General features: G+C 47.5%; 1 protein-coding gene across 3 annotated transcripts in view; it reads left to right on the top strand.

The window, feature by feature from the left end:
* The window catches only part of FAM78B (family with sequence similarity 78 member B), a 109916-nt gene that overhangs the window by 74282 nt on the left and 18311 nt on the right, over positions 1-17323 (top strand). The window lies entirely within an intron of this gene.

Here is a 17323-nt window from a genome sequence, read left to right as displayed (position 1 = left end):
AGGAAGCTTGAGGCCTAAAGACCAGTAGGCATAGAATAGGCAGAGAACCAAAACTGAATCCACAGCAAGGGGTCTACAGAAGAGAAGAAGCAGGTCAGGACTAACTAGGGGTGGGAGGAGGTGTAGAAGAGGTGTTGAGAGCACTGACCACCTGGAGGGGCCCCTTTGAACAAGCCCTTGGTGGGCAGGTGGTGATTAGCAATGCCAGGAAGGGTTGGGGGGTGCAGGCTGCACATAGGGCAGGATAACTCAGCATCCCCCACTGGGAGGAGGAGGGCTGCAGCTCTGCCATCCAAGGGACACTGCCACACTTTTTATTCTCCGTATCAGTGCTCGCTTCCATTGGCACAGATAGTTAACATTGATGGTAGCTCATTAGCTAATTATTTCTGGCTCATGTTTACCAAGTATACTACTGGTATTTTGGGCAGATCATCCTCCTGAGAGCTAAGTTCTGGAAAATTCTTCAGAAAGATAGATTTTTGATACATAAGCTTCTCCCACTTTTGGTTTTGCAAAAACAAAAAAAAATGATGACTCAATCATGTTAACTACACAGTGTCTAGGTTCTCCTGCTGTCTTGCCTCATTGAGAAGCAGGGGTAGTGTGGTAGAAAACACTAACAGAATGTGGATGTAGGTTTAAGACCTCCGTCTCCATCACTTACGAACTATTGGACTTTGAGAAAATCATGTAACCTTTCTGAGTTCTGGTTTCCTTGTTTTTAAGGTAGAGGACATAATACCTATTTCATAGCATTATTGTGAAGATTAAATGAGATCCTTTATATGGGATTGTTTTGTGAAATGTAAAGTACTAAGTCCATATCTGGTTATGGTTACTTTCCCATTCATTCAGCCACCAAATCCTTATGGCAGTGTCAGGTGTCCATGGGAGTGTCAGGTGGTGGGACCCGTAAAGAATTAGGCTTGAGATATCGTCTGTATTAGTCCGTTTTCATGCTGCTGGTAAAGATACACCTGAGACTGGGCAATTTACAAAAGAAAGAGGCTTATTGGACTTAGAGTTCCACATGGCTGGAGAGGCTTCACAATCATGGTGGAAAGCAAGGAGCAGCAAATCACGTCTTACATGGATGGCAGCAAGCAAAAAGAGCTTGTGCAGGGAGACTCCCCCTTTTTAAAACCATCAGATCTCGTGAGACTTATTCACTATCATGAGAATAGCAAGGAAAGACCTGCCCCCATGATTCAATTACCTCCCACCGAGTCCCTCCCACAACATGTAGGAATTCAAGATGAGATTTGGGTGGGGACACAGCCAAACCATATCACCATCCTTCTTGCACCAACCCAACCAGGCTTTCATGGGGGAGCTGTCAAGGCCACCACCTCCCCTTCAGCCTTGACTTCCCTCACTCTTGGCCCAACATTGTGTTTAAGAAATACAGAAACAACTAGTTCTACCCTTTCTGCCTGTGCCACACCTTGAGGCCATTGCTCACGCTGCTTCCTCCTCTGCTGCTCATCCTTCACCCAGGATGCTGCTCAGGAGCCAGCCAGCCTGCGTTCAAATCCTGTGTTGCCCTAGGCCAGTTTCTTCACCTCTCCAAACCTCAGTCGCGCCCCCACCCCAACTTGGAAAATGGGAATAAAGTTAGTACCAGCTTCATTGGGTTGTTGTGAGGATTAATTAATCAGTTAGTACGTGTGAAGTGCCATGAGCAATACCTGCACAGAGTAAGCCCTCAATAAACATTAGCCATCATTATGGGCACCACCATCCACCTCTTCCCAGGTGGCCAGATGGCTTTTGCTGCTCCCCCTGATGACGTGTCTCTGTCCCTAAATATCCCATATTGTATTGAAGTGGTCTGCCTCTGATTATATCCCAGAATTAGAGCAGGGACGCTGTCTCATTAGTCTTGGTGTCCCCTGCACCCAGGACAGTACCAAGCACATGGCAGGTGGTGAAGAAATCATTCGAACGCATGTCTCATGAACTGTATCTCTGAGGTGGCTTTTATTACTGACTTTGATTGAGACTGCGTTCCCTTCAAAGGGGTTAGTTTTACCCGTGAAAGGACCGAGTTAATATCCTGTGACCTTGGAGATCTCTCATTCCATTGTCCTTGGAGTGGCCTCCTCCTTTGGTTCCTGACACCTACTTCCCCTGTTGGTTTTGTTTTTTTCAGCCTAGTCTTCCCGTTGAGTAAGGGGTCAGTTTCAGTGAGTGAAGCATTGCTCTGCCTGTCTGGGAGCTAAGAAGGTTCATGTGTCGGTGTGTGGACAGATGATTGTGATGACCAGTCTTAGAAAATGTCATATGTTCGTTCGTGTTTATGTGCTCAGGAGCCCTAAAAAGTGTTGCGTGGGTGATTGGACTTTTCATTTCTTAGTTTTCACATGGACATCTTTTGACCTATACTGGAGTTCAGGGCCAGAAAGTAGACACTGGGAAGATTACAGGGCTGTAGGAGGGACAGGAGCAGCATTGTATAACTGACCTGGGTGGGAACCTCAGGACCTCACTTTTATTTTGAAAGAGCTATTTCTGCAAGAGGCAATTACTGGCTTCCTGTTTGGCTTTCCATCCTCCCCTGCCTCTGCTGTTCAACTTTATAATTGCTGCCAGGAGGGCGAAGAGCCCCAGTGTGGCTCAGGGACAGTGGGAGCTGAGTCTCGGGGAGCTGTGCAGTATTGCCAGCCTCAGGGCTCTGTACCACTGAGGGAAAGCTGCTGTTTAACCCCCACTGCGGTTATGTTAACAGAGTTCCCTTTCCCCCAGAGGGAGCTCCTTCTTACTGAGTCCAAGGGATACTGGTGACATCTGGAGGGCAGGGCCACCCCATAACACAGGGACACAGGCACCATTGGTACCCACCCCCTCATCCCCCATTCCAGAACTCTCTCATACTTCCTTGCCAGTTCCCAGCTCCCAGGGCACTCTGGATGCCCTAACTGCACAAAAACCCATCACAAGGCTGTATCTGCCCCTTCCTAGGAGCCTCAAAACAGGCCATGCTTCATGGCTGCCCCTCTGAAATCTTAAATGCAAACAGCCGACTCTCAGGTCTTCCTCCTGACCTATTCTTTCACTTCCTAGAGCCCTCTGCTTTTTCCCTGCTGCCCACTGTGATACCTCTCAGGCACATCACTGCCACCACTCCCTCCCCACTCTCCTCCATCCTCTTGCCCCTTGTTGCTACCTGTTTCATGTAGACATTCACTCTTCATACACGCTGATGGAATACCACTATATCCCAGGCGGTGGTGGGTCCTCATCAGTAGTAGTGATCAGTTAAGGTGTTCCAGTCCACATGAAGAGAGACACATTAAATCATAAATAGGTTCACATGTATATAAATACAAATGGTGATAAGTTCTGTGAATCAGGAAAAGGTGCAGTTCTATAGCAGAGACCTAGTTTCGTTCAGCGTGGGAAGAGGAGGTGCATGGATCAGGGGAGGTATCCCAGAGGAAGTGACACTTGAGTTTAGACCTAAGGATTAGTCACTTGCCCAAGGAGCAGTGGGAAAAAGTATCTTCCAGACAATGTGTGCCAAGGCTCTGAGGCAGGGAAGAGCCTGGCATGTTGGAGGACCATAAGGAAAGCTACTGGGGGTGGAAAGCTGTTGGCAGTGGAACACGGAGAGCATGGAGGAGTGTAGTGTGAGATGAAGCTGGGGAGTCAGAGGCCAGAGGATGCAGGACTGTGTGGAGCACATTAGGGGTCTGGGTGGTATCCAGTACTAGGAAGCCTCTCAAGAGTTGTACACTGGAGGAGCCCATTAGCTCCACACAACCCAAAGCCATATTCACCCAGTGTCTACCCCCTCTGTCCCTCCCCCTGGTTGGCCAAATACATCGGGTTAGTCCTTCATTCCTCCAGAAGTCTGGCAGGCTGGAACAGTCAGGAAGCCCTTCACAGAGGATTGAAGGATGGGAATGACTTGGCCATAGCTGGATGCCAGTCGGTGAGGCCTGGAAGTATACGGAAGTATACTTCTCATGCAACCCACAGGGCAGCTCTGCGAGAAGGCATTATTATTCCGTTTTACAGCTCAGAAGACTGAGGCCTAGGAGAGCCTTCATAACAGTCATGCTGCTGAGTGACAGACCAGCTAGTGGACCTGGATCTTCTGAGTCCAACCCCAGTGCTCTTTCTGCCCCACCCAGCAGGGTCTGCAGATGGGAGAAAACTCCCTTGGGAGGGAGTGAAGAGAACATGGAGCCCAGTGGAGTAAAGGGCCATGCAGTGATGACACTGGTGTTCCTTTTGAATCCACAGCAGCTCCTATGCAGCATTGATGGGCTCCTGAATACAGAAGAGTCATAAAGGGCCTGATTTCAATTTAACATCTAAAGAGCGTGAGGTTCCAGAGGCCTCTGTTGCATGGCAGTTCCCCCGCTGGCTCTCACATGGATGCCAGAATCATCAGAGCAGAGATGATCCATCCGGGGACAAAAGCCAGTCTCTTGAGTGTTGGAAAGAGATGACCAACAGCTTGAGCAGAATTGGGTCAAAGCATCTGCAGCCTGGGCTTTGCGTTGGGGCAGGCTGACTTCTGAACCACCCTCCCCAGGGTGCAGAAGGTAAAAGCAGCAGACACAAGTACCCTCTGCCATCCCCAGCACCCCAGAGTGCTCTCCAGCCTAAGAGGCACTCCTCCCATTCCTCCTTGCACTGCAGTCATTTACTTATGGCTTATGCCCGCTAGGAGCCAGGTCAGAGTCATCTTTGTGTGTCTCCCCACCCAACCCCCCCGCCCACATACTGCCTTAGATGCCTACACTTTTCAAACATTACCCGTTAAAAGAATTAACCAATCAATCAATTAATAATAAAACAGTTGAGGGGGTGCAGATAAGTAATGTAATTTTTAAAAATTGAAAACACAACACAGTCGTGTGGATGTTTCCTCTGGGTTTAAGTCCCAGCTCTGCCGCTTACAAGCTGGGCTAATAGAGACACATTACTTAACTTCTCTCCATCTAAGTTGTTGCATTTGTAACACAGGACTTACGACCAAATGAGTTAACCCACACAAAGTACCTAGCATGGTGCCTGAAGTACACCAGGTGCTCAAGACATAGTAGTTTTCCTTCCACGAATACTTAAATTTGGGCTGTGGAGGTATATGTTAGGGTGAGAATCCTGCCTCCATGGTTTACACCAGCTGTCATCCTGGGTATCACTGTGTCTCAGTTTCCTCCTTTGCAAAATGGAGATGGTGGGCTGAGCATGGTGGCTCATGCTTGTAATCCTAGCACTTTGGGAGGCTGAGGCTGGCAATCACAAGGTCAGGAGTTCGAGACCAGCCTGGCCAACATGGTGAAACCCCGTCTCTACTAAAAATACAAAAATTAGCTGGCACGGTGGCAGGCACCTGTAATCCCAGCTACTTGGGAGGCTGAGGTAGGAGAATTGCTTGAAACTGGAAGGCAGAGGTTGCAGTGAGCTGAGATCACACCATTGCACTCCATCCAGCCTGGGTGAAAGAGCGAAACTCCGTCAAAAAAAAAAAAAAAAAAAATGGAGATAGTAATCAGGTAATCATAGTAGCTGCCCGATAGTGTTGTTGCACATTAAATGAAAGCAAGTGTGTATACCACTTTCATCCACAATCACTGAGAGAGACATCTCACCCGGGCCAGACTGCATGTAGCCACACTGGGGGAACATTTAGGCATCCCTAGGAATTTTGCAGTCTCTCTGCCCCTCTAGTTTGATCATATCCATGTGAATTCCTGTGTCCACACATGTGTGGACAATGTGGCCCCACCTCTGCCAACTGCAGACATGCACCCCTTTTGTGTTCTAAGCTGGCATCTGCCTAGTAAGACATTTCCATGGTCCTGTCACCAGGGTACACACTCAGCTGCCAGCATCCTTATATCTCCTGCCCCAGCTCAGCTGCTGCCGGAAATTCCCCACATCTGCTGGCCTACTCAGCATGCAGTGAAATGTGGCATGCAAAGAACACAAAGTGGAAAGTTAATGAAAACAATAAACTCTGATTTTAAAGTCTGTGCTGCTAGAGCACTCCATCTTCAGCCTCTCCCCTTCTGTTTTCCTGTATCTGCCTCCCTCTGCCCAGCTTTCATGACCTTGACCCTTCCCCCTACACCTTGAGCATTATTTGGTGGAAACTGGGAAGCCCCTTCCATCTTCCCACCCTCACCCTGCCCAGCACCAGTGAGAGAAATGAGAGAAATGACTGCTCCGGCCACAGAGTCCTGCCTTTCTGCCACTGTACTTTCTCTGGGGACATTCCTCTGCTCTAGTGTCACCTACGAGGAAACCCTGTGCTTTGGGGATGGTGGGGGAGCGAGAATCAGGTTAGAGGACCTGGGTCAGTACTGGCTGCAAAAGCCTTGGGTTTTGACCAGGAAGAGGGGTCAAAGGTACTGGAGAGCCAGAGGCCAGAGTTAGGTTTGTCCCATCTCTGCCACTTATTTGCTTTGTGACATTGGCGAGTGATTTAGCTGAGCCTCAGCTCCTTTATGCAAAAAAAAAAAAAAAAAAAGTAACATAGTATCTACTTTGAAGGTTACTATAGCAAGAATTTAGACTGCCTGGAAGCCTTCAGTAAATATTAGCTCCTCTTATCTGTAGTAGCAGCATTAATAATACCTGACATTTGAGATTCCTGCCCCCAGCCTGTCTTGATCATCTCAACTTTGTCACCACAGCTGTTTTGCTGTGTGACTGTCCTGGCCTTGTTCTTGCACCAGTAAACACATCTATTTCCTGGTTTCCAGACTTTGGACCCCTCCAGACCACTGAGGCCAAGGAGCCCCAGCCCAGACTTGCCTTTGACTCCCAGCTACCCAGACCCTATGGGTTATGTTCTTTCTGGTCATGATCACTTGTCATGAGGTCACTGAGGCCTCAGTAACCAGGGAGGCAGGAGAAAGGCAAGAATACTGTCTGATAGAAGGGCTGGTAGTGCCCTGCACTCCTGCTCACACGCTGTGCCCAGCAGACCTGCCCTGGTTCATTCATTCATTCAGCTGATAAGTATCTAGTAACTCCTAATTCATCTTGGAGAAGATTTGACAACCATGTCCTTATCAGTGTCTCCTTAACCTTGAAAATTTGTTCTCCTTAATGATTCCCAAATCAGATGGGAATAAATTGCAGGAAGTGCTGCTGTCTAGGCCAAACGATCTGAAGAGATCTTGAGTTCTGACCCCAGCCTCCAAAGCTAACACGTCAGCTTTAAGTCCAGATGGGAAGGGATGGCACAGTGGCCCTCCTTCCCCTGAGCTGCCCAGGGTCCCCAGCCAACTATGCTCAGTGTTCATTATCTCCATCAGATGCATGTGCTGCCATTAGATTCAGCCACAAAAAAACTAGTTGTGTCTTTACAAGTAACAGTTAAAACTGCAGATGTTCTGTGCTAAAACAGTCCATGAGATGAGGATGCATTGCCAAACTATATGTCAGTTAACCAAGACAGGGTAAATGGCAGAGGGCCCCAAGAGCTCCTCTTCCAGGGATCCACCAGAAGATTCCATACTAGGAATCTTACTTGACAAATAAGGTAAAAAGAAAGAAGTGTACCACGCCTTCTCTGTCAATGCCCAGGCACAAAGGGAAAAAAATTAAAAGGCATTAGGTGTTCAGTGTTAAGGCCTTTTATAGCCACAGGACCTATAAGGTTCCAGACTCCAGGTCCAGGCACCAAGGTAGGCCAGGCTTTGGGGCTGGAATCCAGGCCATGTGCAGGCAGGAGTGGTGCCCCACTTCCACCACCTGATGCACAGGTGGCAAGCTTGACAAGCAGCAAGTCAGACATCCAGCAGGGCTCAAGAGCTGTAGTCCTTCCCCAGCTGCAGGTGTCACGACAACTTAATCAGGAGGAGCTGGAACCTGATAGAAGAGTAGATGTGGACTCGGGTACCGGGAAGCCACTCTGAATCCCTGGGAGCCTTACAACCCAGGGAGAACCAGTTGTGTGGTGTCCCGTATTCTGGGAGGAACAACTCATGCCTTGGGAATAACCACCACATTTCTCTCTTCTGAAACCATAACTCGTCCCTTGTGGCCCTGAAAATCCCACTCGCCATCAACACAAGGACTAAGGTCTTTGGTCAGAGATTATAGGAGCTGGACATATCCTTATCCATGAGGTTGTTTATTCTACTCCGTTTTATAGATGAGGAAATTAAAGGTGAAAGGGCTCACATTGCAGCCCAAAAGTCATCCCAGAAAGGGCATCTAGGCTAGTAGCTTCCAGAGCAGATATTTTTAGACTTGAGACCCTCACCAGATGAAATTATATGGAGAGAGAGAGAGAGAGAGATTTCTACATCCTCTGTTATCCACAAAACCTAACACAATGTTAAGAACAAAGTAGGTGCTCTTTGTGAAAAGAATACTATCTGTGGATGTGCGTCTTTCCTGGTGCATGCCATGAATTAGTCATTTCTCTACTTCAGTGTCCTTATTATGTAAATGAAGTGTGACCATCTACCCTCCTGTTACCTTGTCAGGATAGAAGGGAAATACTCAGTTCTCACTTGCATAAAGGAAGGAAATGCATCCTACCCTTTCAAGCAGCCCAGGTCCCAGCCAGCCAACATCCTTTTTGAATGAGCAATACCCATAATAATAGTTCTCATTTGTGACCTGTTATGTGCCAGGAAGGCATGATATAGATTATTTTTCACAGGGTTCTCATTTAAAAAAAAAAAAAAAAAAAAAAGCCGGGCATGGTGGCTCACACCTGTAATTCCAGCACTTTGGGAGGCCAAGGTGGGCAGATCATGAGGTCAAGAGATTGAGACCATCCTGGCCAACGTGGTGAAACCCATCTCTACTAAAAATACAAAAATCAACTGGGCGTGATGGTGCACACCTGTAGTCTTATCTACTCGGGAGGCTGAGGTAGGAGAAGCGCTTGAACCCAAGAGGCAGAGGTTGCAGTGAGCCGAGATTGCACCACCACACACCAGCCTGGGTGAAAGAGCAAAACTCCATCTCAAAAAAAAAAAAAAAAAGGAAAACCTACAGAATAGGTTTTGTTATTATCCCCATTCACATAAGAAATGGAAGCCCAAAACGGCTTAGTGATTTGTCCAAGGCCACATGGTCAGCAGGTGGTAACATCCAGATTTGCATACAGGTCTTGGGAGTCCCACCCCACACTCTTCCCCTACCTCCTTCTCTCTCTTTCCCGGAAATGCTTCACATTCATTCTGTGCAATTCTGTGAGGTAACTCATTCCTTTTTAGTACAGAATAAAGACAAATTAATTTTTTAAATGAGAATATACACAAAAATAAAGAGAAAACTCCTATAGTCCCACAACTATAGATAACCACTTTTCACATTTTGGTGTATCCACCCAGTAATGTCTTTTCTCGGGTTAACTAAGGTTCTGCCTATAATAGCAGAATTCCAAAACAGGAAGGATAAAACACATCCACTCCCCATCTCCTCTACCTGCCATTTGTCTAGCTTCAAGGGCTGGAAGTAGAGGATACAGTCTACTGCCATGGGCTGGATTGAATGTGTGTTGCATCCCCATGCCCCTCAGTGCCACCACCCAGCCTCTAGATCTTCTCCCAGCTTAGCTGGGCTCATATTTAATGCAAGCTGTCTGAGGAAAGGCACTCAGCACCTTGCCAGGAACCCCAGGGACACTCGTTCCAATGTATCTGTATTCAGTCCCTTCCCATCCCTTCTGCTGTCACGTGGGACTCTCCCCTAGACTCCAGAAGAGCCTTCCCCATCTTATTCCCTCTGCAGCTCCCTTGAACTCACCTCATAGCCAGCCCTACCTGCTCTTCCAGAAACACTTGCCCCATTCATTGCGCTGCTTGAAGGAAGCACCTGTTCTGGGCTCTTCTGGAGGTACTGAAAATACAGCAAAGCCTGTCCTCAGGATGCATGCAGTCTAGTGGAAAACTGGCATAGACACAAGCAAATCAGCACACTGAAATGTGTACGCAATTGGAAGCCACTCTCAGAATGTGACCTGGAGCTGCAAGTTGAGGATGAAAGGGAGCCAAGGGTATTGGCTCATGCCCATAATCCCAACACTTTGTGGGGGCTGAGGCAGGAAGATCATTTGAGCCTAGGAGTTCAAGACCAGCCTGGGAAAGGTAGCGAGACTCCTTTTCTATTTTCAGAAAAACAAAAGGAGTCCAGGATGTAAAGAACTGAAAGAAAATGGTCCTGGGAAAAGGGAACAGCAAATCCAAAGGCCCAACAAGTCCAGTGGGTGGAAGCTTATCTTGTTGAAACATGAGAAAAGTTCAAGTTGCTGGAATCTAGAGAGCCAGGAAGGAGGGGGTGAGGATGAATGAGGATGGAGAACTGGTGGGGCAAATAAGGAAACATGGACATTTGAATGCAGTAGAAAACCAACGTGGGATTTTTCAGAGATGAGACACGGCCTGATGTACATCTTATAAAAACCACATTTGTGGCTTGTAGGGGCAACACAAGCTTGGAAGCAGCGCCCCAGTGAGGAGAGGACCTGCATGGTCCCAGATAGAGGAGAAATGGCTTGGAGCAGGCTGGTGGCCATGGGGTTAGAAGAGACGAATTCTGGCCATATTATAGAGGCATAGTGGAGAAACATGTTGGTCCAAGAGCAGATGAGGATTGGGGCATGGTGAAGGACAGGCAGGTCTCCATGCTTGCCACCTGGAATGCCACCCACATCGATTTCCCCTCATCTTTTGAGGTCCCACTGCAGCCCCATTTCCCCTAAGAGGCCTCCTGACCTCTACCCCCAGGCCGTTTCCTCTGCTTCCTCTTGGCACCCCCAGAGCCTGGCATAAGCAGGGCCTTACTCCTGTGGGAGGGCATCTGACCTGTCACCTCGGGTGGGCTGTGACCTCCTTCAGGATGGAGAACGAACACCCCTGGGCCTAGCACAAGGCCCAGTGACTGGTAAGGAGCCAAAAGGGCTTGCTCTGTGGCCAGAGGACATGACCCTTGTGAGGGACACAGCCTGGGCCTGCACGGCGCTCTGCAGGTGTTAGCAAACACTGCTTCTCTGTGTGGGATAAGGTACTTTGCCCCAAGAAACTCAGAATTGGAGTCGGAAGTCAGCCATTTTCAGATGTGACCTAGAAACTAGCCACTGACCCCAGACCTCAGGGCTGTCAAATAGAAACAAGTCAGCAGAGGACTCCGAGAACCCAGCTGGAGCAACTTAGAGGGCACAAGGTGACCTGACCTCCACATGGTGAAGGTTAAATACACAATGAGAAGATGTCTCCAATGCTGGAAGAACTCACTAAACAGAACAAACACAAGGGTAGTAACAAACATGAAGCCTCTCTCCGCACTGATGACTCTTGAAAAACACTGAAAATGATCTTTTCTGCAATAGGAAAAATGCCTCCCTGTGCGCCAAAAAGAAAAGGATGTGGTCAGAAAGGAAGTGGGCGGAGGGGAAAGTGGGAGGGGAGTATTTACAGGCTGCTTGGAGTCTGATATAAACAGTGCAGAATGAGGAAAATCCTCATTTTAACACTTAACTCTGCCGGGCGCGGTGGCTCAAGCCTGTAATCCCAGCACTTTGGGAGGCCGAGACGGGCGGATCACGAGGTCAGGAGATCGAGACCATCCTGGCTAACACGGTGAAACCCCGTCTCTACTAAAAAAATACAAAAAACTAGCCAGGTGAGGTGGCGGGCGCCTACAGTCCCAGCTACTCGGGAGGCTGAGGCAGGAGAATGGCTTAAACCCGGGAGGCAGAGCTTGCAGTGAGCTGAGATCCGGCCACTGCACTCCAGCCTGGGCAACAGAGCAAGACTCCATCTCAAAAAAAAAAAAAAAAAAAAAAAAAAAAAAAACACTTAACTCTGTAATCATGGTTGCAGAGCATCTGAGAATCAGGACCTCTGCCAGAGCCAGGGCTGGAAATTGGCCTCAGGGGCCAGGTGGCTGCCCAGGTGACAGGGGCCTGGCCCTGCGCCATTCCGCACCTGCTCCGTGCCTCCTCTCTCTTCACTGTCCCACCATGGACTGTTATTTCCAGCTCCTCCTGTGGAGGGGTTGAGAGGAGAAAGTTGCTGCAAAGTGAGCAATGACACGGAACATGAGACTCACATGAGCGGGAGCACATTGCTCTCCTTCACATTAGATGGAGGGAAGCCTCAGTGTGCTCAGGGTGTGGTGCTCTCTTTAAACTTTCCACATACCCACATAGTAGCACCTTAGGTTCCAGCCCTGAAGATGAAGAGAAAAGGCAGAATCCTTTTTTCCCACCCTCTAAGTGCAGTAAAGATAACACAGTAGTCAGGATTCCTTTAAAGAGCAGACTGAACGTAGTGGTTAGACCACAAACTCTCAGGACAGTGCCTGGCATTCAGGTTAAGAGTGAGCTATGATCAAGGTGATGTTATCAGAACTATAAATATACTCAGCCTTAGAACTAGAGCCTGTCTTGGAGATCCCCAGCTGTGCCTGTGTTAACCCTTTAGTTGATTAACTTTTGGAGACATGGTGGTGGGTAGCTGAGGAGGAACCTAGGTGGCCAAAGAGAAGGCATTACGGGGAGCGAGAGGGGTCGTTTAGCAATTGTTCCAAAAATGTTTCAGTATTTTAACAGCTGGCATGGTCATAGCAGTGTGTATCAGCTAATCTCATCCATGACTTTTACTATTTTTCAGAGCTTTTGGACTCTTATTTTTTTCCCAGGGAGGCATCATGAGAAAGCATGTGTTTAGAATCAGACCTTGGGTTCACAGCTCAGTTCTGCCCCTCCCTAGCTGAAAGATCTTGAGCAGGTTCCCTACTGCATAGTGGAAAATAGAATGATGCCCACCTCATGCAATTGATGTACAAAGTAGATGTGATACTGGTTGTAAGGGTGCTTTGTGCATGTTAAGGCTAAACAAGCATCAGTGAAACCACACATAACAAAAGGAAAATATTCCAGATTGGAACTGTCCTGGGTTCCAGAATTGTGCATCTAGATCTCCCAGCTCTGCCCATCCCCAACATTTGAGGCTTCAGAGTAAGAATACAAAGGCCTGGGTGCCATATTTCTCAATATTTGTAAGTTATAGCTCAGACTAACAGAGGGCTGAATCAAGTAAGTTCTATCCTCCTACCTAGACAAGTATACCTTTTATAAAAAACCTGAAGGCTATGTTCAAATTTAGGATTCTTGGACTCCTGAAAGTTTTGTGCCAGAACGTAGCAGCATAGGAACAAGTGACCTTCAGCCCCCTAGCCCCACCCACTTCCCCTCCCACCCCTGGCTCTGTACCCTATTGAAAGAGATGTTCCATCACACATATGCATGTGGGCACCCAACACATGGTCCCAAACTCCATGCATACCCCCAACAAACAGCCACCCTCTGGGCACCCCTTGGGCCCAAAAGTGCATACACAGTGGAGTGGACTGCCCTTGGAAAGACAGGACAGGGAAAAGGCCTGAATAGACTCTGGAGGCATGTTTAGGGACATTTGGGCTGGAAATGTTGAGATCCTAGGTACCCAGAGAGTGTTCTGGAAGGAGGAGCACATGCTCTCAGCCCCACAGACTTCTTACCCAGTGTGAAAGAGCGTGGCCAGAAGATACCAGAGTGGGTCCCTTCAAAGGGTGAAGCCATCCAGACACAGTGGTTGATGCCTGTAATCCCAGCAACTTGGGGGGCAGAGGCGGGAGGATCACTGGAGGCCAGGAAGTCAAGACCAGCCTGGGTAACATAGCAAAACTCCATCTCTTTTAAAATGGTTTAAAATTAGCTGGGCATGGTGGTGCATGCCTGTAGTCCCAGCTACTCCAGAGGCTGAGGCGGGAGGATCGCTTGAGCCCAGGAGTTCAAGGCTTCAGTGAGCTATGATTGTGCCACTGTGCTCTAGCCTGGGTGACAGAGTGAGACCCTATCTCTAAAGAAAAAAAAACCAAAACATGTAAGGCCAGGCCAGGGCTCCTCTCACCTGGGTCTAAGGGTAGTACTGCCCCAGATTTCAAAGCCTGCCCTAGAAGCTCTCCCGACTTGAAACCATCAGTCTTCCATGTGTGGTTCCCCCTGACTCCTATCCCATACCGCATCAGGGGACATTAGTATCAGTCGAGTCCCTGCACAACTGCCCACTCCCTGCCTCCAAGAATGTTGCTGGCAGCCTCTCTCCAGACTCCCCAATGACTGCAGGGCTTCAGGGGGAGCAAAGTGGGGTTCTCAGAGAGGTTACTCTACCCCCCTTAAAGGCAATGGGAGAATTTGTTGGGTCTGAGTGGAGTCTTGACCTAAACCCATGGACTCCTTATTTGAATGAAATGCTTAACATGATGTTTGATTGAGATTTGCCTCTTTCTTTTAAAAATGGGATGCAGAAAGCATGAAGGTTGCAATAATCGATATTTTCATTATTAGGCCCATTGGCAAGTCCCTTAGCTGAGAGCTTTGGGTCAATGGCTGATTGTCTGAAGCAAAAACACTGTTTATCACAGTGAGGAGAAGGGTTGTAGGAGAAGGAAGGGAATTAGATAATAACTCATGTTGACGTCCGGGCGCGGTGGCTCACGCCTGCAATCCCAGCACTTTGGGAGACCGAGGCAGGCGGATCACCAGGTCAGGAGATGAGACCATCCTGGCTAACATGGTGAAACCCCGTCTCTACTAAAATACAAAAATTAGTTGGGTGTGGTGGAACACGCCTGTAGTCCCAGCTACTTGGGAGCCTGAGGCAGGAGAATCGCTTCAACCCAAGGGGCGGAGGTTGCAGTGAGCCAAGATCGTGCCACTGCACTCCAGCCTGGAAACAGAGTGAGACTCTATCTCAAAAAATATATATATTATATATTTTTTAATATAATATATAGAAAATATATAATATATAAATATATAAAAATAATATTTTATATATAGAGAGAGAGACATCATGTGTTGTAGTTTACAGAGCATTTGCTCCTACATCATCACTTCATTTGATTTCTGTAATAGTTCTGAGATGTGGGGAGACTTGGAGTTATTTTTCTTACTGTTTTACACATGAAAGTATTTAGCTGTGCTAAGTACTTCCCATTCATTATCTTATTTAACTCTCACACCAAGTACATCAAGTAAGTATCATCTTTATTCCTTATTTCTTAGATGGAGAAACTGGTACAGAAAGTTCACACAACTAGTAAGTAGTAGCACTAGGTTTACAGGCCTAAGCAGTCTGGCTCCAGAATGCTGCTTTCAGCCATGATGCTGGACCAACTCTCTACTTCATCTCTCTTCTCCCCTTTGTTGCCCACTTCTTCTTTTTTCCTTGTGCTTGTTAATTCCCTGGCAGAATGACTTCCACCAGCATATCTTTACTGCTGTCTTGAGAATTAACAAGTTGAATGGCTTTTTCTCTTCAATTTCTGTGACTTTTGACACTGCTGACTCCCTGAAATTCTTGACTTTGGAAATTAATTCTCCTTTTTTACTGGCTATTCCTTTGCTTTTTATACTTTTCTTCGTCTCTGGCCATGTGACAGGTCTGTCATCCTCAAAGAGCTCACCCAGCACCTGATCCTCTCCATGCAGATGGTTGCCAAATTTAAACATCCCTAGCCCTGACTTTCTTCTAAGCTCTGGACCCAAGTTTGCAATTAACTCACAGACACAGTGTCAGCCTGTTTAGTCAATTCCACAAAAATGGTAGTGTCCAAATTGAAATTCATGGTCTCCTCTCATCTTTCACTTCAGATCAATTTGATATTTATTCAGCAAATAATATTGAACTCCTTCTATTTTTCCAGCACTGTTCTAGGTACTGGAGGTATAGCAGTGAATAAAATATATAAAATCTGCCAGGCACGGTGGCTCAAGCCTGTAATCCCAGCACTTTGGGAGGCCGAGACGGGCAGATCACGAGGTCAGGAGATCGAGACCATCCTGGCCAACACGGTGAAACCCCGTCTCTACTAAAAAACACAAAAAACTAGCCGGGCGAGGTGGCGGGCGCCCGTAGTCCCAGCTACTCGGGAGGCTGAGGCAGGAGAATGGCATGAACCTGGGAGGCGGAGCTTGCAGTGAGCTGAGATCCGGCCACTGCACTCCAGCCTGGGCGGCAGAGCGAGACTCCGTCTCAAAATAAAATAAAATAAAATAAAATCTTTGCCTTCTTAGGGATTATATTTGGAGAGTGGGATGAGGGGAGACAGACTGTTAACAAAATAAGTAAGTTATAGTGTATTAGAAGGTGCTATGGAGAAAAAACAAAGCAGAGATGGAGGATGGGGAGCACTGGGACAGGAGGTTGCAATTTTAAATATGGTGGTTAGGAAAGATTGCAGTGAGAACGTGGTATTGGAGCCAGGAATGAGGGAGGCAAGGGAGCGAGCCTTTCAGATATCCAAGGGAATATTGTTCCAGGTGAAATGAACAGTAAGTGCAAAGGCCCTCAGGTGGGAGTTTATTTGGCATGTTCAGTGAACAGCACAGAGGCCAGAATGGGCAAGAGGGAGAGAAAAGGAGATACAATCAGAGAGGAGATAGGGAACCAGATCATGTAGGACCACATAAGCCATTTTAAGTAGCTGAGCTGTTCCTGAGTGCTTTAGGAGGCATGGAAACGTTTTGAGCAGGAAAGTGACACGATTTTACAAATATTTAACAAGATCACTGTGGCTGCCATGTTGACAATAGACCAGGGAAGCAAATTTGAGTAATTAGCAAGGAGACCAGTTAGAAGGCCACTGCAGTAATCTAAGAGAGACAACTGTAGCTTGGACCAGTGTCATGGTGATGGGGGTAGTGGGAAGGAGTAGAATTCTAGATATATTTTGATCGCATCCACAGGATTTGCTGATAGGTAGCGTGTGGAATGTGAGAGAGTGGCCAAGAGTGACTCCAAAGTTTTTGGCAAGTGGGCAGGTGAATATATGGATTTGGAGCTCAAGGGAGCAATCCAGCCTAGAGATACAAATTTGGAAGTTGTCACAGTGCAGATGGTACTTAAAATCATGAGACCAGATGAGATCACCAAGGAAATGCAAATAGACAGAAAAGAGAAGACCAAACCCTAAGCCCTGGGGCCCTCCAATGTTAAAAGGTTGAAAGATGAGGCAGAACCAGCAAAGGACAATGAAAAAGAAATAATGAGATATAAAGAAAAACAAGATTAGTAAGTATGCATCATGTGCCAGACACCATGCTCCAGACAAAGGATACAAAGACAAATACGACCCCATCCTCACCATCCTCATGCTCTAATGCAGGAGTCAGGTACTACACCTTGAAATACCACTGTGATTGGTTCAGGGATGGGTGTAAAATGTCGGGGACAGTGAGACCACAACCTTGTTACTTTTGTGAATGATTTACACACACACACACACACACACACACACACACACGAGTCAGCCATACTTGCCTCTTCTGAGTGATTGTTTTTCTTTG

Source organism: Trachypithecus francoisi, unplaced genomic scaffold, assembly GCF_009764315.1.
Source record: "Trachypithecus francoisi isolate TF-2019V2 unplaced genomic scaffold, Tfra_2.0 Lachesis_group5, whole genome shotgun sequence".
Classification (NCBI taxonomy): domain Eukaryota; kingdom Metazoa; phylum Chordata; class Mammalia; order Primates; family Cercopithecidae; genus Trachypithecus; species Trachypithecus francoisi.
The sequence above is the reverse complement of the archived record's forward strand: the minus strand, read 5'-3'. Positions and strand labels throughout refer to the sequence as shown.